Genomic DNA, 22147 nt, shown 5'->3' on the forward strand with positions numbered 1-22147 from the left:
CATCCAGTAAGGCTTGCGTCTGATGATTCTGCAAGCGATAAAATTCGGACAGTATATCTGGAGATTGTGGCGAAGCCATTACACAAGTAAATCAGGGCAATTTAGATAAGAACGCGGTTTTGCCTCGTCGCCAATGTTGTGGTTGGCAGGAGAGCCAACCGTGTTTTTCTGAAGGCTATGCTAACTATCGTCTCGGCAAATGAGAGCGTAGAAGTCAGTGAACCATCGCTAGCAAAGTCGGCTATAGAACTGGGGCGAGTGCTAGGAAGTCTCTCTAGAGCTGCCGTGTGGCGGCGCTCGGTCTGCAATCATTGATAGTCGCGACACGAGGGTCCGACGTATACTAACGGACCGCAGCCGATTTAAAGGCTACCACCTAGCAAGTGTGGTGTCTGGCTGTGACACCACACCTTTCTCCCGCAGTTTTTGCAGGGTCGGCATTGTTACGATCGGATTTGGCATGGTTAATCTGAAGGGGTGACCGGATGCCCTTCCATGATGTCTATGTAAATAACGGCCAAGTCCCCCCTCTGGACGTGCTGTAGAAATCTGTTGCAGTGCTTCCCATAACACAGGTTGCATTCTTCCTAGCAATCCCAATGGGACAGCCAATCTGTCACTGAATTTACCTGTCAAACTGCTGCTGCTGCTGCTGGTGTGGGAACACCTTCCGCCATTGTTTTCTGCAGTCGGGACTCTCGGCGGCAAAACTACTTTGTACAGCTCTTCATATTGAACTGACAGTTAAAACCCACAACAATGGTCTACTGATCAAATAAATCCCATGTACTCACTATGCTGCAGTACAGCACCGATAGAGGGAACTGCTGCCGGAAACACGGCCCATAACCACAGCCGCGAAAGCGCGTGTCAGCCAGGGAGAGGCCGGTCGGCCGTGGACGAGCCTCCACCCGACGAGCACCTGAGTGATAGCATTTTGAATGCTATCAATATCCAAACACTCATAGTACCGAATCTTCTCAAATTTCCACAGAGTATACACATGACACATGCGGTCCCAAAAGCGACTCAATGCAAACCAGGTATTAGTTCACTATTTGCCCATCCAGGGAGAGCCGCAAGCCAAATCGTGATAAGTTGGAAGGTTCCTCGGACTCTCTGAACTGGTGTGCGAAGGATGGGCAAGACCCAGCTCAGATCAAAGGCATCCACTGAGATGCTGTTTCCAGCCCTGACCTGCTTGCTTGCTGCTAGGCTTTCTGCGGCCATCTCCAGACTCACAAGAATATTGGGAACCAGGAACATATTTATCAGTGTAACAACAATTAAATAGGATTGCTGCTTCAGTCTGAGACCCAGCGATGTACTGGAAATGTCTCCTCTTGATGGCCGTGGTTCTGGAACGAATCTCAATATCTATAGTGCACATAATCCTGCACGTAAAAAAAAAAGAAAAAAGAAAAAAATTATTTCCCCTTACAGCTACCGATGTGCTGAATCTATAACTCCCTCACGACAGGACACACAGTTATTTTCTCTGGACATGCCAGAACATAAGCCACAGTAACTTTACACTGCAACATATACGCATTTCAGACAAACAGTGCAGTTATCGTTTATGCTCGTATGTATACAGCGCCCAAAAAGATAATAGTATGCCCATACTCACATTAGCTATATGTCTCGATTCTCTTCCGTCCTAGGAAAGTATCTGACATTTAATTTTTCCAGTCAGTACTTCCGAAAGGCGTTATATCCTGCCAAGACTCTCTCAAACAAGTGATATAAAGCACAGGTGTCTGGTACTATGTGATAATCAACAACGCTCCCGTGGACGAAAGGGTTGGAAAGACATCACGGATATTTGTTGGTGTACTTTAATCAACGTCACTGTCGATATTGCTACAAGAAAAACGCGAGGATACGCTTAGGACTGCCAATGAGGAGACGTTTTGTTACAGCCGTACTGCCCATCCTGTTTGTACATAATAGCAGGGTCAGTTGAGCCCTGGCATTGCTATATTGTGGATTTGTTTACGAAATGAGTCTGTCACCCCTTGCGTTCGGATATACTCCTCAGTGCGTTGAAATCATAATTCACCACGCACTTCCCTTAGGGCTTAGACATACGCAATTATTGTTTTTTGTTTTTACGTGATTAGTAGTTTGATTATTTCCCACAAACGTCTGGTGATATGTCAGAACATAAGCCGTGGTTCCTTTACGTTCAAGCAGCAGCATAACATTTCTATCACTTATTGGTGTATAAAAAATTATGATACGTCCACACTCGCACCAGCTGTGTGTCGTTCTCACACTACGAAATGCCTCCTGTCATCACATATCTGTCGATGAATAAAGAACGTAATTGCAATCTGAGAAAGTCCTAACGTCTTTTCGGTTTATCGCTTACATCACTTCCACAAAATCGTTTCGTATTTTGCAAAAACAGACATAGTGTTTTATCGGATAACAGCAATCAGTGATTTTATAATGTTACTTAAAATCCGTCTTGATTGCAATCAAGACGGATATTAAGTAACATTTTCGTATTTTCGATACTTGTAAATCCAGCTAATACACAGTGGTGTCTTTTATATATTCAGACCGCCAAGTCAGGGTTTGTACCAGTACATTCCATGCATAGCTTTCATAGTGTATTGTGCAAACTATGGTCACGCTGTAGTTATCGCTATTAGAGAGGGATAGTGACTGCATAACTCTGCTTGTACAACAACAGAGCTGTAGCCACACATTAGAAAAAAGATTATAGAGCTCTTACTGCCTTAATATGTTATGAGAACTAACTTTGAGGACTACGGATTCGTGGGAAATGAGAATGTTACTACTTACAGCATGTTTGAGCGGGTGAAATCAAGAAATGTGTGTAATGAGCTCTCGGATACTTATATGAAACAGATAAAGAGTCCTCGTCATATGAACGCTTTTGATTACTACATGTCCCCTACATTGGACAACCTGTGTATCACTCTACTCTGCATTATTGCCACATTTTACTCATGATGGCGGATCAAAGATGGCGGCGACATATTTGGCAATGTCACAATGACATCATGGCAGGATGTTTAAATTTTGGAGGGAAAATAGGTCAATTGGGCTACCTCTACTAACCTAACCCCCTCCCATCCCCCCTCGCCTTCACCAGAAAATGGCAGTAAGTTCAGATTTTGGTGGAAGAAAGGGCACTTGGGCTACCTCCAGTAACCTAAGAGAATGGCGAGAAAATAGGTCACTTGGGATACGTCCACTAACCTAAGTCATCCTACCTCCATCTCTTCCATGGAATTGGCCGGTAAAGGACTCAGCCTGTGCTGCGCTGCGGGATAGGATGGACGTAAGTCTTTATTTTGCATGCAGTCTTCATTTAAACAATTTGCGTTGTCAGAATGAGACTTTCACTCTGCAGCGGAGTGTGCGCTGATATGAAACTTCCTGGCAGATTAAAACTGTGTGCCCGACCGAGACTCGAACTCGGGACCTTTGCCTTTCGCGGGCAAGTGCTCTACCAACTGAGCTACCGAAGCACGACTCAGGACCGGTACTCACAGCTTTACTTCTGCCAGTATCCGTCTCCTACCTTCCAAACTTTACAGAAGCTCTTCCGCGAACCATGCAGAACTAGCACTTCCGAAAGAAAGGATATTGCGGAGACACGGCTTAGCCACAGCCTAGGGGATGTTTCCAGAATGAGACTTTCACTCTGCCAGGAAGTTTCATATCAGCGCACACTCCGCTGCAGAGTGAAAGTCTCATTCTGGAAACATCCCCTAGGCTGTGGCTAAGCCGTGTCTCCGCAATATCGTTTCTTTCGGAAGTGCTAGTTCTGCATGGTTCGCGGAAGAGCTTCTGTAAAGTTTGGAAGGTAGGAGACGGATACTGGCAGAAGTAAAGCTGTTAGTAGCGGTCGTGAGTCGTGCTTCGGTAGATCAGTTGGTAGAGCACTTGCCCGCGAAAGGCAAAGGTCCCGAGTTCGAGTCTCGGTCGGGCACACAGTTTTAATCTGCCAGGGAGTTTCAATTTGCGTTGTCATAGGCAGTAGCTCCATGCAGTGTGTTCACGATGAGGTCCGGAGTCCAAATGACCTAGAACACAGTACTGCCACCAGCGGACTGAGAATGCTATCTTCCCACGGCGGTCTGGGGGGAGGGGGGGTGGGGGTAATGGTGAGAAAAGGACTCAGCCTGTGCTGGGCTGCATGAGAGGAAGACGTATACTTTATTTTGGAACAATTTATTTAGCGATGGATTTCACTTAGTTAATTTATTACAATGATACAAAACACTGGCTCTCAAGTGCTTGGTGACACAATACACAGTCTACAGACCTGAAAACTACTTGTAAATTATCGAAATAATGCAATACACTGGTGTACAGACACGCAAAAACAACTCGTAAACTACCGAAATAATGCAGTACACTGATCCACAGACGTGTAAACAAGTCGTAAATTGTCAAAATAATGCTTGTAAAACGCTATGCAAACACACTCACATAGGTATGAAAAGGGGGTCGCTGTACTTTCAATTACATAGTTTCAACTACTTTTCAAGGTCATCCAACTACCGACTTTCCACAACCGAAATACATGCCAATGAATCATTGTATATAGGAAAAGTCTTAGGGTTTTTGTTAGATAAGTTAATAAGAGAAGCAAATATTCTAGTACTAAATCCTTATTAACTTTTACCTTTACATTTATGTACAGAAAACAACTCTTTCCTTATATATGGGACAGAACGAACGCATTTGCCGGAATGTGTGGAAATGGTACTACACTGTACTTGTAAACGTTTTTGGACATCATAGTACAGCGCAATATCCACAAAGTGCAGTATGGGGCTGTACCTGTGCACGGTTTCGGACGGGGTTGTACAGCATAGCATTCGAAAAATTGAGTATAGCGTTGAACCTGAACACGGCCTCTGGATGGGTGGTACAGTGCAGTAGAAGAAATCAGTAACGCATTGGTCTACCTCACGCCCTTATGCAAGCAGTTATTTGGCTTGGACATGACTGATAGAGTTGTTAGGTGTCCTCCTGAGGGATATAATGCCGAATACTTGTGGGGCAGCGAATAAGTTACTTCACTGGCTTAAAGTTTTGATGCCGTCTTTAATCACGTGAGCCTGGCAACTACTTTGGTGGTCAGCCAGAAAGGGAAGGGAAACATACTGACCGTTGTTTCCAGTCTGCACGGCCACATTCCGGTCCAGCCCACTGAAAGAAAAGTGTCTGTTTCCCATTTCTTTGCGGAATCAGAACTATGACTTCAGTAAAAGTTTAAAGTTCCAATCAAGATTTAATTTAATTAAAGTTTCTCACAAACAACACTTAAAATTGCGTTATGTTCCATTGAAAACAAGTCTTTCTAATCTAACAGCACCTTTAGAAGTTCAGAGGCGACCTCTACGGTAACCTTCTACCAGATTATTTTTCGCCCTGACTAACATCACTCCATTGAATTTTTGCAATAAATGTTCAAAAATTAATGCTCGCCATAAAATTGGAAATAAATTTACCACTTGCCACGCGGGATTGAATGTAAGACGGACGGCACACTAACAGCTATTTTACCGAATTCTAAACGATTGAGGACGGTGTACAGTCCTCGCGAGTCCACTGTCCGTTTTCACTGCCAGATACGCGCTTGTCACAGCTCGTCATCCGAGGCAGAGCGCGACCAGACGTTCAACTGGCGTGGACAGACGTGCACATCACATCTGCCGACTTCTTTCCCATTAGGATAATTCCTTCGTAGTGCGTCATTTTTATCTTAGAGTGTAGTACCTCTTGTATTCATATGATACTCTTTGCTTGAGGACATGTTTTATATTAAGACCACCCATCAATACATTTTAATATAGTTGACATAAAGGCACCATATCTCGTGAGCAATAACGATACTGGATAGGAATGCTCAGTGAGCCACTGATGACGCTCAAGCAAAAACCTGTGTCTCAGTCCTTTCATTTCTGTTGCTTTGAATTAGAGTATGTAGTACCCTTACATCAAACTTTGGAACCAATGCCTTTTTTTTCGGGGAGACTTAAGGAATACTGCAGAAACCGTCGACTAGTCATATGAAAAATTAGCTGTGGTGAAACAGGTTTTCAGTAATTTTGATCACACAGTAAAGTACAATGAGTCTTTAATCCTAGCTAACGTGGAATGATACTATACCCATAAAACTCTGGAATCCATTGAATTACGTTAACGTAACAACTGCTACAACACTAAAGAGGATGATGATGATGATGATGATGATTGGTTTGTGGGCGCTCAACTGCGCGATCATCAGCGCCCCTACAAAGTCCCAATTTTTACACAGTCCAATCTAGCCACTGTCACGAATGATGATGATGAAATGATGAGGACAACACCAACACCCAGTCGCCGGGCAGAGAAAATCTCCAACTCAGCCGGGAATAGAACCCGGGACCCCGTGATCCAGAGGGAGCAATGCTAGCCACTACATCACTAGCTGCGGACACTAAATAGAAAACACTACATATTAAAGATGTGTATATTCCAGCACTGGCGAAACAACATTGATTAAATGCAAATGCAGGATATCAAGGGAGAGCGCAGAATCCAACCAGTCAACCAGGAAATGCAATGTTATGGTGCAATAATGCGAATATAAATTGACTTATAGAGGAACAGAGCAACAAGTGGCAGGAAATTCGAAAATGCCAGCCACGGGTCACAGCGAAATAACGAGAAAAACAAATGCCTAAGAATCAATCTCCAGGCGCATTACCCATTACGGAGTTACCGTAAAAATCGTAAGGGCCATCCTCCGATGTTCAGAAACACTGATGTAAAATATTACGAGCTCTTTATTGGTCATAAAGTCTCTGTACTGCTGAATACTTCAGTTTTAAAAATGGTTTTAACTGTCCCATAACACATTCTGGCAAGAAAACTGACTAAGCAAGGATACTGAAGACACCATTTATCGTTACAGCAGCTCTTATAGGTAACTACCCTTAGCTTCATAATCTACAATGAAGAAGCTAACGTATCACACAACAAACTTCGTTTACACTAACCTTGAAAGATTTCGTTTTCCAATTCAGTTGTCTGCGCTTCACTCTTTGTGAAGTTACAGAGGTTTTTAGTAGATCTCAAAATATGCACGATAAATTGATCAAAGTTTTTGTTTTAACTGTAAATTGCAAGTATTTATATTAACTCTGTTCACCAATACCTATTTGCAACAAGAATTTGAGTTCCATAGTCTCTTCCTTTTTTCTCTCCCTATCCCATTTTTGGCCTACATACATGGGAAATTTGGCATATTATGTGAGTTGGTACGCCACTGGTACTAAAAGAAGAGCAGGGTAACTAAACTCCGTCCGAACAGCCCTTGGAAGGCCCAACGGTACCTACCGGCCGCCGTGTCGTCCTCAGCCCTCAGGCGTCACTTGATGCGGATAGGGAGGGGCATGTGGCCAGCACACGTCTCTCCCGACCGTATATCAGTTTACGAGACTGGAGCCGCTACTTCTCAGTCAAGTAGCTCCTCAGTTTGCCTTACAAGGACTGAGTGCATCCCGCTTGCCAACAGCGCTCGGTAGACCGGATGGTCACCCATCCAAGTACTAGCCCAGCCCGACATCGCTTAAATTCGGTGATCTGGCGGGAACCGGTGTTATCAATGCGGCAAGGCCGATGGAAAGAGCAGGGGAAGATTATGATTTAACATCCGTCGACAACGAGTTCATTAGAAACGGAGAATAAGTTCGAATTTAAGGAGGATGGAGAGAGATGAAGGTAGAAATAGCCCTATGTCAACGATCAATACCACTATTGCGCAAAATGCTGGGTGCGGAGAAACAATTTGACCAAATGTGTATGGCAGAAAGACAACATCAAATTAAGGAATTTGAGTGCAGGAACTAGGAGTTGCAATTACCTGAACGCTATTGAAAACTAACGTGAGGACGGCTTTACTCAAAATGAAGAGGAATTGACAGGAAATTTATACGGAAACAAAATGTTTGGACTAACTAATCGTCACGATGAGAGCAAGAAAAACATAAAGCATCATACACATGTGTATCGCACTTAGCTGGCGTACCATACAGCACTTCCTTACAAATGAAAAAAAATCACATGTCCATGGTCCATCTTACAACATGTCATAAAAATGTCAAAGCAAATAAAAAATGAGTATGCTGTAGTATACAGACTTGACACCACTTAATTAACATAATAATGTCGTAGCAACTGTTCAATCTGGCTACCGTTTTCACACTGGTTTTGAACATAACGGCGGTGCAGGGATTGGCGTGTTCTCCGAAATACACCACAAGTAGCATGAATCACTTATGCTGCTGCCATAAAGCGAGCCTATATATTCTCAACCGGAGTTGCAGACACACTGTCTTTCATGGCACCCTAGAGGAAAAAATCCGGCTGTGCCAAGTCTGGCGAACGTGGAGGGCATCGCGTTGGTCCGATCCATCTGTTAGCACATATCCTATCTAGGTGATCTCGAACAGCATGTACAAAATGTGCTGTTACGCCGTCACGTTGAAGCCGAAGGTATTGCCTAACTCTGTGTGGTTCATCCTTCGGGACTGCAGCCATTACTTGTTGCAGAAACACAAGGTACGTGTAAACATTTAACCTTTGAGGTTGTGGGGGCCAATGAACGGGTCATTCAGAATTCCTACCCACATGATTATAGCCAATCGTTCTTGATGACAGTGAACGTTCTTTGCAAAAGGGTTCTGTAGTGCCTAAACGTGGCTATTGTGTGAGTTTAAAACGTCTTCACGAATAAAGTAACCTCGTCTGTAAAATGCGACTGTCGTGCTACTCGTTGTAGGAACAATTCACTAAATTACAGACGCCTACGGAGGTGGTCTGGACCCAGAGCTTGTACCTTCAACCGCTGGAAAGCATGTAGACCAGTCTTATAAACGACATTCCAGACGTTACACCTGTCCACGTTCAGTTCATGAGTGATTTGTCTGGTACCTGTCATTGGATCTTGCTCTACGCGATGTAACACGTCTTCGTCAAACTGACTGCGCGAACAGCATGTATCATGCTTATTAGCCATCAAAGCTCCTGTCTCTCTCATGCGTCTGTCAGTTAACGTGATAGTACTTTTCTGAGGCAGCCTGCGATGTGGGTAACGTTCCTGATGAATCGTACGAGCCGCCCTTGCATTACCATAAGCAGCGCCATAGACCAAGTGCATATGGCTTAGCTTATTCCATGTGAAACCATATTCCGTGTTGCTGCTTCACAGCACTCACTCACTCGTTGGTACCTGCTCCAGTCATACCACTGCAGAATGCGATGAAAGTGTACTGAAAACGTTGTGCATTGCATATGAGTCCCACCTAGCGACAGTGAGTAAGGGAAGTTTGTTTACATCTGGCAAACACATACAAGAATCATACTTGAAGATCGTCACACAGCCGGAGTTGACATTGATGAATGTAGCGTAGTAAATATGCAACTGCGACCCTTAATTCCTGTAGTCAGATTCCTTCGTCTGATGCTGTCTTTCTGCCCTCCACTTTTACTCACTGTTTTTCTACACCCTCTGTAAAATAACTCAATGATTTCAGCAAAAAGCTTTTCACAGGAAAGGAATCAATTGCGTCCGCAAACGCATCTTCTTCTCCAGCAAATTCTTATAACGCTGGACCACCGACATCAAAATCTTATTCTTCCAGCACCCTTAGTAATTATTCAACAGTGAAACTAGTCGTTTTTCGACGTTCACAATGTCGTGCCGTCCCATTGGCTGACGAGGGGAAATCTATTTGAGCTACAACCATTTATGTTCGTGATATGCGATAAAGCAACTGTCCATGCCAAAGTATAAATTATCAGTCAAATTTATAATCCATGTAGAGCTACGTTGAAATTTCATAAGAATTATTAATAAAAATTCTGTTCAAAGTGAAGTTGCCAAGGACAAAATTCAGAACGATGAGATAGATATTGTACCTGATTCTCGGCGTCAATTCTGTCAAGAAATGCAAATTAAAACACAGTATTGCATAACATAGGGTATCCCGTGAGGAATGATCAATATTCAAGGATATGACAGGAACGAAACTGCGAAGCAAACAAGTCCAGTAAGCATGGCCTCTAAATTGCAGAACTTAAGAGCTAAGAGCACTGATTCAACTTCTATACCGTGAAACAATCTCTTCGACTGCAAGCGCGTTGCTTTCCCTATTTTCACAGGAGGTGGTGTGAGCCAAAACAAGAAAAACTTGTCTAGTAAACATGGACGCTAAATGCACACCTTGAGACTTACGAGCACTTGTTCACAAGAAGACAAATGTTTCACAGTATCGAAGGTTAAGAAGTGCCCACAGCTCTTAAGGTATACGTGTTAGAGACCATGTTTACTGGATACTTTTTCTCCTTTTTTCGGTCAATACTGCCACCTCTAAAAATATGGAAATCTAAGACCTTTCAGTAGAAGAGATTTGTTTCACAGTATAGGAGATGCAAAAGTGCTCATAGCGCTTAAGGTATGCATTTTAGAGCCTATGTTTATTGGACTTGTTTCTGGAAACATATTTCCTGTCTTACCAATGATTATCCTGGGACACCGTGTACACTGTATTGAGCAAAGTGGAGCGTGTGGCCATCGGTGGACAGACTGCGTCAGGCGTGAGGTCCGCTGGCGGCAGTCAAACAGAAAGATATCCGGCTTTCCCCACGGAAGTGTTACAGGCCTCCTGCTGTTCCTAATCTATATAGAAGGCCCAGGTCATAGCAGTCTATAAAAGGGTAGAAAATCGGATGCACATAATTACCGGCCAATTTCACTAACGTCGATTTGTTGTCGAATCATGGAACGTATTTTGTGTTCAGGCATATTGACCTTTCTAGACTCTGAGAAGTTCATCTGCAGAAACCAGCACGGCTATAAGAAACGGCGGTCATGCGAGACACAGATGGCCCTCTTTGTGCATGAAATACAACAGGCTCTAGATAACGGCTCCCATGCTGATGCCATATTTCTTGACCTTCGGAAGGCGTTCGACTCAGTTCCGCACTGTCGCTTGCTCCAAAAAGTGCGCGCTTACGATATATCCGATGGCACATGCGACTGGATACAAATTTTTCTAACAGACAGAGAGTGAATGGGATGGCTTCAAGAGAAACAGTTGTAACTTCAGATGTACCCCAGGGCAGCGTAATAGGTCCGCTACTTTTTACGATTTACATAAACGATCTGGTTGATAGTATTGACATCAGAATTAGACTGTTTTCCGATGATGCTGTAGTCTACAGCAAAGTAGTATCACACGAAAGATGTGAACAAATCAGTGATGATTTGCAGAAAATAAATGCGTGGCGTAATGACTGGCAGGTGTGTCTCAATAATAGTAAGTGTAACCTACTGCGTATAACAAGGCGAAAATCCCCGTTAATGTAATAGTACAAAATAAATGCCCAGTCTTTGGAAGCGGTAACATCCGTCAAGTATCTGGGTGTGACTATTCGAAATGATCTCAAATGGAACGATCAGATTACAGAAGTAACGGGCAAGGCGAACTCTGGATTGCTGTTGGTAGAATCCTGAAGCGATGCAGTCCTTCAACAAAGTAAATTGCTTACAATACTTTAGTTCGTCCAGTCTTAGAGTATAGAGTATTGTTCGTCTGTATGGGACCCTTACCAGTTGGGTCTGATTCAATAAATTGAGATGGTCCAAATTCGTGTCTACTGCATTTAGCCATCGCAAGAGCGTTACAAATCTCAGTGAAAGTTTGAAGTGGGACACACTTGCAGATAGACGACGCACTAAACGGAAGGGGCTGCTCACTAAATTCCGAAATCCGATCTTCGCCGAGGATGTAGAGCATTTATTATTACCACCAACTTTCAAATCGCGCAATGATCATTATTCAAAGATAAGGGAAATTATAGCTCGTACTGAGGTGTTCAGACAGTCGTTTTGAAACATCCCCTCCGAAAATTATGAATGACAGTGCTGGAAAAACTCTTACGTTATTTGACTTTCAAACAGCCGAGCAAAACTGAACGTAATCAGAAAGTTCTCTCTTTACTTATTCTGGTCATCACTAAACTGACACATAATATTTTTAGCGCATCTCAGTCTGACTTTCAATAATCCCTACAAAAGAATGGCCCTGACTAACAATAACTTATACTTTTCATGAATCACTTACCTCACAAAAATCTTCGTGACTCGAATTACTGCAATACAGCGAGCGCCAATACCGCCAACTAAATAAAAGTTTCTAAAGACTGAAGGCACTAACTATTGATAGGTTTAGTTAACAAATAAAAGATAATGATAGAGAAAAAAACAATGTATTTACATTAATAGTGTTCAGAACTCATAATATATATATATATATATATCAGTTCTTCACATCCAGTCTTACAAATTTCCTTTTTCTGACAGACACACGTCCAGGTCATCCGCTCATAGTAACCTCTCAAAACTCTGGCATCTCTCTCCCAACATCCACCACTGCTGGCGGCTCACCTCCAAATGCCCAACGCTACGAGCTGTTCACATCCACCTACCCAGCACTACAGTAGCGAATAATCCAACAATGTGTCCAACCAGCCACAGACTGCACACAGTGCAGTCAGAGATTTTCATACAGAGTATTACGTGGCGTCACCAACATAAAAACTTAAACAGCCTACTTACATAGCCCCCACGATCCCCACAAATTTTTTTTATTTTATTTTGGGAAGTGGCCAATAATTATTTGCTATTTTTTTATATTAACGATAACAAATATATCATATGCACACACTTATTGATGCACTGATGGTGAAAAGCAAAAATTGTCGTCACAGTTCATTAAGACAGTTCTAATCATTCATCACAGTAATAATGATAGTTTTATGCACAAAATCTGAGCAGTAAAAGAAAATGCACACGGAAGTAGTGGACTTCCATGCAGTCTTGAAGAAATAGTGTTGTCGTTCCAACGGCAAGACAGTGCTGGCTCTTGAGATGCAGACAGGTAAGGGGCCACAACAGAGCAAACCCACAACAGAGTCAGTCGAAGTTTTGAAGAATATTGGTAGGTAGGTCATCACAGAGCAAACCCACTGCAGTTCTGGCAGAGATCATGGTATTGGTGGGCCACCAAAGGTGCAGACCCACTGTAATCCTTATAGAGATAATGGTACTGGTGGGCCATCAAAGGCGCAGACCCACTATATTCCTTGTAGAGATGGTCAGCAGCCATCCGTTGCGACTGCGCGGTTGTACCATCACCATCGAAGAGTCTTGCAGACAATATAATAAGTCCATGAACCCCCACTTGTGCATTCACAGAGAAATTTTTGGAATGTCCTTATTACCAGCAATGCTGTTAACCAGTCCCTTGCCGAATTATCAACACATGTGTGAGCACTAACACTGTCATTTAGCATCTGAGACTTTACTAATACAGTATGACCAATAGAAATGTGTGCAGTAAAATTAATCTCTACTATTCAGTTAATCTGAAGAACTGGTGTCAAATTTTATGACATGAGAATACAATTATAAAGACACAAAATACATTAAAAACATAATGATAACGTTAGCAGTAATCCAGGCATTATAAAAGAATAGAAATAAGTATGTACATGTGTATTATAGGAATTGTAACATAAGTAAATAAATGAGAATATTCAAACATTAATCTGACATATGATCATTAAAGGAAAACATAACAGAGAAATAATATCTAAACATTTTTCCGAATTATTTGGGAATAACAGTACTCCTCATCATAGTAAATGCAGCTTGGTATTAGAAAATTCTACAACATAACTCGTATCAGATAAACTCATAAATACAGGAAGAACATAGACACACAATGGTACACCTAAACACATAGTGGAATAACACAAAAGGAAAGGACAGGGTTTGTTTTCATTGTAACATTTAGTACTGCAGTATTTATCGTATTTGATTTGCAAACAAAATTTTCTTTATTTCTCGGAGGTCTCCCTTAGTACATCATTATTCTCAAAAGGTCGTATATATGCATGCTTTCTGTATTCTATTCATATCCTCTTTCAAAATAATTATTCTTCATTGTACACTACTCTTTTGGCCAAACTTTTTCAGATAACTTGTCAATGCATTTTTTCCCTATTCTTAATACTTAGTTTCCTATATAGTATCCCCCCTCTTAAGCTAACTTAAATCTACTGAGGTCAGATATATATAATAGAGAACGAGGGCAATGCAGCAACATGAACATCAACACAAACAAGAGAAAAACAATGCAAAGTGGCAAAGCAAGCAGAAATGAATATAAATTAGCAAAGCAAATGCAACATTACAACTAATATAAGGCAATGTGCAGCAACAAGAAGCATAAATCAGTAGTAAAACTGGCTTAGCAGATTAATACAAAGTGAAATTCAGTAAGGCAATGCCTGACAAACAGCAGCAGCAAATGTTGTAACTTATACCTAAACATGACAAAGCTCAAGCAGAAGAAATATTACAGTAAAGGTAGCCATGTCTTGATACCTATGTCACATCTTAAGACTAGAATGATGCATCACGGTAACTTACTCTACCAAAAAAGTTACCAAATCGTTGAAAAAATTCTGTATGCAATTCCTATGAAGGGAAATGTCTATTTGTGCTCCCTTTTTTTAAGGAAGTAGGTAACAAAATTATTATTTAATGGATCTGTAGACAGAAAATATTTAACCAATGCTGCAGCACAGCTAGAAACTAGATATTAAACAAAATGAGCAAATATATATACATAAAGCAATTCATGAAATGTCATTCACTAGCCATATGGCAATAAAAAGAGCTCTCAACTAGAAAGACAGTAGTCATAATCAGGTGTGTAGACATAAAATACTTCTCATGATTTCATAGGCATTTTAATAAATATCAGAAATTACGAGCTCCAAAGTGTAATCATGTGTTTTCATGTATGAGCGTGTCGTATTTGCAATGCTTTCTACAAAGAAATGTCAATAGTGAGGTCAACTGTCTCTTTTTCCTACACTTGTGACACTAATGACTTTTTTTTTCAGGCGACTGTTGCACAGCTGGACGCCCACAGCGCATTATGTCGAGGTCACTACCTTCCTTACCAAAATATTTACGACTGCAGTTTCTGCTACAGTGACAGTCAAATTTATATAAAAAAATTTCACAGGTTGAAAATGTACGTTAAAGTGTGCTGAATCAAAATCTCACCTATAACAGTGTCCAAAAAGTTTTGTGAGTATTGAGGTACTCACATTCACTTATGTACACACATTTCATAACTCTGAAAGTACGATTCTTGGTTTCCAACATCCTTTTTCACAAACCAGAGCCCCTAACCCCTACTTATTATTCATATACATATAAACACATAATCATATTCCTCATACAGCATCATCTTATTAATCATAAAGATACCTCAACAGCATAATACACATCGTCGTCGTAATAACATCATCATAACAGATCAATCCCTCCTCAGGGGACACCGCCTTAACGTAGCACTGTCCGTGCGGACGAGGAGGTTTGCGTGCTCTGGATCCAGAGGGCCATGCCGGCGGTAGCGCAGCTACCAGCAGGACCACCCGTGCCAGACAGGCCAATGGGGAGGAGCCAGACGAAGTGTGTCCCACAACGACCCATCTCCTGTCTCCTGTCCGATCCTATCCTAAGCCCATCCCTCTCCCTTATCGTTCTTAACCTTAACATCCTACAACATAGGGCAGGGAGGGCTCTAGAGGCGTGGTGAAGCCAGTCTCCCTAAGGGAGTAAACCCAATACAAATCACCTGCTGCCTTGCAGCAGTCTCCTGTCCGATCCTATCCTAAGCCCATCCCTCTCCCTTATCGTTCTTAACCTTAACATCCTACAACATAGTGCAGGGAGGGCTCTAGAGGCGTGGTGAAGCCAGTCTCCCTAAGGGAGTAAACCCAATACAAATCACCTGCTGCCTTGCAGCAGTCTCCTGTCCGATCCTATCCTAAGCCCATCCCTCTCCCTTATCGTTCTTAACATCAACATTCTACAACATAGGGCAGGAAGGGCTCTAGAGGCGTCGTGAAGCCAGTCTCCCTAAGGGAGTGAACCCAATACAAATCACCTACTGCCTTGCAGATGATAGAGGGATCTACAAAGGCTAAGGATGGAGCCAGCTACCCTGCGAGCTGTAAGGGGTAACCCCCCGAATAGTTGGGTGGAAGATTAACAATCTCCCCCTGTAAAACATCAATTGTTACGAATGCTAGCAAAGGAATAAGCTGGACAGATATTTCTATGATGACCCCAGCAAACAAAAAAAGGATAAGAGATATGCACATAGGAACATGGAATGTGCGGAGTCTATACCAAGCTGGAGCCCTACATCAGCTGCTAACACATGTAAACAACTACAGTATAAAAATATTGGCTCTCCAAGAAATTAGGTGGAAGGGGAGTGACATAATGGATGCAGGAAATTTCACTGTCTTCTATAGTGGTGGGAGGATGAATACCATTGGAACAGGTTTTGTGGTCGCTAAACAACTGAAACATGCGGTGATGTGCTTCCAACCAATCAATGAACAGATGTCGATATTAAGATTAAGGGGAAAATATTTCAACATTGCAATGATAAATGTACATGCACACACAGAGGAGGCAGATGAACAACAAAAGGACGAGTTTTACAGCAAGGTAGAACAGCTGTATGATCAGGCTCCCAAACATAATATCAAGATGTTAATAAGAGACCTGAATGCAAAAATAGGAAAAGAAGAGGCCTTTCAGCCAACCACAGGAAGACATAGCCTCCATGAAATATCAAATGACAATGCTATAAGCAGAAACATGACTGTCGGCAGTACATGTTTCCCACATAAAAAAATACACAAAGAAACATGGATTTCACCAGATGGACAAACCATAAATCAGATAGACCATATATTGATTGATCGAAGAGACAGATCATACATAATGGATGTTAGGAGCCAACGTGGACCTGACTGCAATTCAGACCACCATCTAGTGAGAATTAAATATAAACAAAGGATCGCACTATTGAGTAAACAAAAAGGACACAAACAAAATAAATTTTACATTAAGAAACTGAAGTTAGAAGAAATACGGAGAGCATATCAGATGAAAATAGATCAAATGAACATATAGAAGTAATGTGAAAACGATGTAAGACTGCAATCCTCGAGGGAGCTGGAGACGTTTTAGGACATGAACGGGCTCAAAGAAAGGAAGATTGGTTTGACGAAGGATGTATGACAAGAATTGAGGAACGTAATATAGCACAAATGAAATTATTGCACAGAAGAACTCGAGCAAATGTGAATGAATATAATGAAAAGTGCCGTATAGCGAAGAGGGTCTGCAGACAGAAGAAAAGAGCACTAGAAAAGAAAAAAAATGGAAGAAATTGAACAGCTAGGAGAAGAGAAGCAAAGTCGTGAAATGTACCAAAAGATTAAAGAAGGAAAGACCGGGTTCCAAGCCAGAACAAATATGTGTCGGAACAAGGAAGGGGATTTGATAGGGGAGAGTAATAAAATACTTGACAGGTCGGTAGAATACTTCCAAGAGTTACTAAACCCAGAAGTAGAAGGGTTAGAGCGAGAAGAACTGGAGGAACTACCTTAGTATGGATCAGAGGTTTTAACACCAGAACCTACACAGGGAGAAGTGATGCATGCCATTAAGACCTTAACAAACAATAAGGCACCTGGAGAAGATCAGATACATGCCGCACTTCTCAAATATGGTGGGGAAACGCTGTGGAAAACAATTCATAAAATAATACTGAGTATCTGGCAAGAGGAGATCATGCCAAAGGAGTGGAAAACAGCTATAATGTGCCTCATACATAAAAATGGAGATACATTAAACTCCCAGAATTATCGAGGAATCTCCCTACTAAATACTACATATAAAGTTTTTTCCAAGATTCTAACCAGCAGGTTTACTCCATATGTGGAAGAGAGAGTTGGAAACTATCAGAGTGGCTTTAGAAGAAATAGGTCAACAACTGACCAGATATTCACATTGCGCATACTACTTGAAAAATGTTACGAACATCAAATTAACATACACCATCTTTATATCGACTTTAAACAAGCCTATGATAGCATCTCAAGAGTGACATTGAAGAATGTAATAGAAGAGGCTGGAATACCTAAGAAGCTCATTAAACTTTCCATGATGACCCTCAGTGAAACCAACTGTGAAGTAAAAATACAGGGCGAAATCTCCAGAGAAGTGGAAGTGAAGAAGGGCCTTAGACAGGGTGACAACATCTTCTCATTGCTACTCAACCTTTACCTAGAAAAAGTCATAAGTCAAATAGAGTTAAATAAAGGAGGGACCGTCTTAAATCGTTCACTACAGTACCTAGCCTATGCTGACGATGTGGCATTACTTGCACGAAACACTGCTGTGCTAGGCAGAGCCTATCAACAACTGGATGAAGGTACAAGGGAACTTGGCATGACAGTCAACATCGAAAAGAACAAAGAATATGGCAATGACCAACCAACAAAACCTACCAAATCTCAGGATAGCCGACAGCGAGTTTGAAAGGGTTAGAGACTTCAAGTACCTTGGGTCGACTATCACTAAGACAAATGACGTTGGCAGTGAGGTGAAAGTCAGAATAGCAGCAGGTAACAGATGCTACTTTGCCGCATTACCCATGTTTAGGAGTTCGCTTCTATCACGAAAATCCAAAATCCTCATTTATAAAACAATAATTAGATCAGTTGTTATGTATGGTGCCGAAACGTGGACCATGACTGTAAATGAGGAAAGGATTCTTAGCATATGGGAGAAAAAGGTGCTACGTAAAATATATGGCCCAGTATATGAGCAAGAAGGTTGGCGCATCCATACGAAGGGAGAACTACAACACCATTTTGAAGAACCTGGCATTGTTACTGCCATTAAAATAAGAAGACTGCTATGGGCAGGGCATGTGGTCAGAATAGAAGAAGACAGAGCACGCAAGAGGATTTTTGATGGCAAAGCTGGAGGCAGACGGCGGAAGTGACACCCCAGAAAGAGATGGGTGGATGGAGTTGAAGAAGACATGAAAAAGCTGGGTGTCAGAGGATGGAGACACAAAGCCATGGATAGGATAGAATGGCACGATTTTGTGATGGAGGCCAAGGCCCTTCAAGGGCTGTAGAGCTGAGGAGTAAGTAAGTAAGTAAGTCACAGATCAATCGCATCTCAAAATCGTCACAGCTGCTTTCAATAATTTCAAAACCTAAAAAAAATTATCTGCTCGTTTCAGTAGTGTCATATATCTCAAACATACTTCAAAAATCATGATCACATACCAAATACATCATTCAAACCTCTCATAGTATCACAATGGTTCCGAAAAAATATGAACAGTTCACAAGGTACAGACAAATTCAATTTCATAAGTGTGAAGTTATCCAACTGTTTAACTGCATAAACATGAGGCACTGCCATAGTAAAAAACAAGTGTTTGTCTCTCTCAGTTAAATGATCAGATAGCTGTGTAGTTCTGTATTAGAGAAATATGGTACCGATGGATAAAGTTGTATAAGCAAATACCATATTGACTAGGGCTCCTTGCACTTGCCACACGCATGGTGCACAAAGTAGGTGTGTACTCCCTGAGGATTAATGTAATTACACTCTCAAGTGTTTCATATAACAGCAACAGAATGAAATGTCTCACCGACAACCTTATCCGTATTTTTATAATCTTTCTAAAAATGTTCCAAGCACAAAAATTTAATCACTCAAATGCGTTTCCTGTAACTCTAAACGGTGCGTCTTACTGTAAGATAATTTCTGTCATTACTTGACGGTAAAAATGTGCCAAGTGTCGTAATTATTGTCATCCATAAGCAAAGTTCTGTAGAAGTCAATGTACGTACCTGATCATAAACAAAAGTGAAACGCTATGTGTATAGATATCATAGTTATTACATACATCACCGTGACCAAGAAAGTACTATACTGTAACGTATTGTTGTGTTGCGAAAAGGCTGTCTCATTGTAGCTTTACCACAAAGTATACTATTAAAACATATTTTACTTTCCAGAATAATGTCGAAAAACTGTGCAGATGTAGAACAGATACAGCGCAAAAGCAATAATGTAAATTGTATTACTCATTAATAGCAACGTGATATAATCGTGTAGCTGTCAAACAAACCAAACACTAAGTCATCTGTAATCTCTCATAAAGTACATTAAATAAAGAATGTCTTTTCAAGTAAACCTAAATGTTGCATTAAAATCTTATTAGCAGTATATATTCCAATTATGCAAGACTTATAGTCGTCACATAATCGTGCAACTAACAAGCAAGATGTACACACAATAACACTGTGTCGTCTGTTCACTATAACAATGCTGTCGTAATTACTGTCTAAATAAGTTTCCTAGGTTCTTGACTGGATAGCTAACTTCAAAACATTGTTGCATGATAACAGTTTCTAAGTGTGACAAAGCGTACTAGTAACGTGAAGTGAAAAATTTTATGGCAAAGTCTAAGTTAAAAAGCAGATTATCTCTCAATAAACGGATTTACATGTGAAATGCGGTGTAAACCTTTACCTTTCCTCAGTATGCAGAATTTCGACTTGAACGCAATTATCATGCGGTGTAAGATGGTAAATATACTGGAATTTTTCTCTAGGTTAGCTTATGTTATTTTTCTCAAGCCCAGCTGGCTCATGTGGCCACCTGCTGTGCGAGTAATTGTCTGTTGTCTCTTTGTTGTCGCGCATCGTTACTGGGATTTCGAGGTCTACAATTTCAACTTCTTTTTGAATCATACCGATTTTGGTTAAATTCTGGTCTATTGTTAAGATTATATCGTCTGACGTCTTGTCGGTAGTTTCCATTGTTTCTTTCCTGTTAGTCACGTGGTCGAGAATTTCTCCCAGAATCGTAACTGTTTGGTTGACCAATGAATCTGAAATTATTCTGTCTCCCTTGATAATAATTATTTTGGTTCCCATATTTCTATGACTGTCTCTATCATAGTCATTACTGTGGAGATGTGACCTTCTCCTGAAATTATTATTACTCTGCCAACGGTTGTCATACAGGTGGTGTCTGTTTTGGTCACGATTTGCGTTGTACGAATAGCCTTGTCGTGTCTAGTTATTCTTTCTGTCGTCACAGAATTGTGACGGAGGTGACCTGTAACTGTTGTTTTCCTGGTTTTGTGTGCCGTGATTGTCAGTGTCAATTTCAAATTCTTGTAATAGTCCCTGAAAAGCTTCAATGTCGTCTTTACAACGTCCTGTCAAAATAATATGTCTCAAATGTTCAGGCAATTTGATTAAGCAAATGCGGATGAGTTCTGAGGGACTGTATGGGTTTGAGAGATACTCATTCTTGTGCAAGATGTCTTCAAAATATTTGACAAGACTAGAAAATTCAGATTGCTCAAAATGTTTCATCATTATTATGCTATGTTATACTTGGTCTTGAGTAGTTTGAGACCAATATGCTGATAGGAAGGTATGATAAAATTCTCCTTCGTAGGTTCGTTTTCCAAATAGCCACGCATAGATTCCAATCTGCCCTCTAATGACCAGTTGGGAGGAAAATAATGAGAGAATTGATGAAGCCACCCTTTCCACATCCGGAGTGATTCCCCCCGGATTGCACATGGAGTACACACTGGCTACCTCCCCCTCCATGGCAGCCATGTTCCTAAGGGGCCCTATTAGGATCCTAACGTTGGAGCACCCAACTACCAGCAAACCCACCCTCTGTGAATGCCCAAGCCTTGCGGGCAGAGAAGCTTCCTCTGGAACAGGGTGGACGACTGCATCCGGCTCAGAGACATCGTCAGCCACAGATAACGCCAGAAACCTGTCCCTCAAACGAACTTGGGAGGCCCTACGATCGAGCAAGACTACCTACAGTACTCCGTGGCCGTCTGCGGGCACTGATGGTGATATATCGGTCTTCTTGTGGTGTTGTACACTGTGAACGTCCCGTACTGTAGCGCCTGGACACGTTTCCTGTCTGCTGGAATCGTTGCCATAATATTGAGATCAGACTTTGTGGCACACGGAGCGCCTGTGCTACGACCTGCTGTGTTTGACCAGCCTCCAGTCGCCCTAGTATTCTACCCAGCGTCATCAGTATGTGAGCCATTTTCAACACGCAGTCACCATTAGCACGTCTGAAAACGTCTAC

At 41.6% G+C, this 22147-nt stretch overlaps 1 non-coding gene and 1 pseudogene across 1 annotated transcript; both read right to left on the reverse strand.

Annotated features, from left to right (window-relative positions):
- Positions 1–3432: 3432 nt before the first annotated feature.
- Trnas-cga (transfer RNA serine (anticodon CGA)) lies at positions 3433–3507 on the reverse strand. The gene has a single exon. It is a non-coding gene; the product is annotated as a tRNA-Ser (tRNA).
- A 4036-nt stretch (positions 3508–7543) lies between these two features.
- Positions 7544–7661, reverse strand: LOC126299971 (5S ribosomal RNA; annotated as a pseudogene).
- Between the last annotated feature and the right edge of the window lie 14486 nt (positions 7662–22147).

This window comes from Schistocerca gregaria, chromosome X (genome assembly GCF_023897955.1).
Source record: "Schistocerca gregaria isolate iqSchGreg1 chromosome X, iqSchGreg1.2, whole genome shotgun sequence".
Lineage (NCBI taxonomy): Eukaryota > Metazoa > Arthropoda > Insecta > Orthoptera > Acrididae > Schistocerca > Schistocerca gregaria.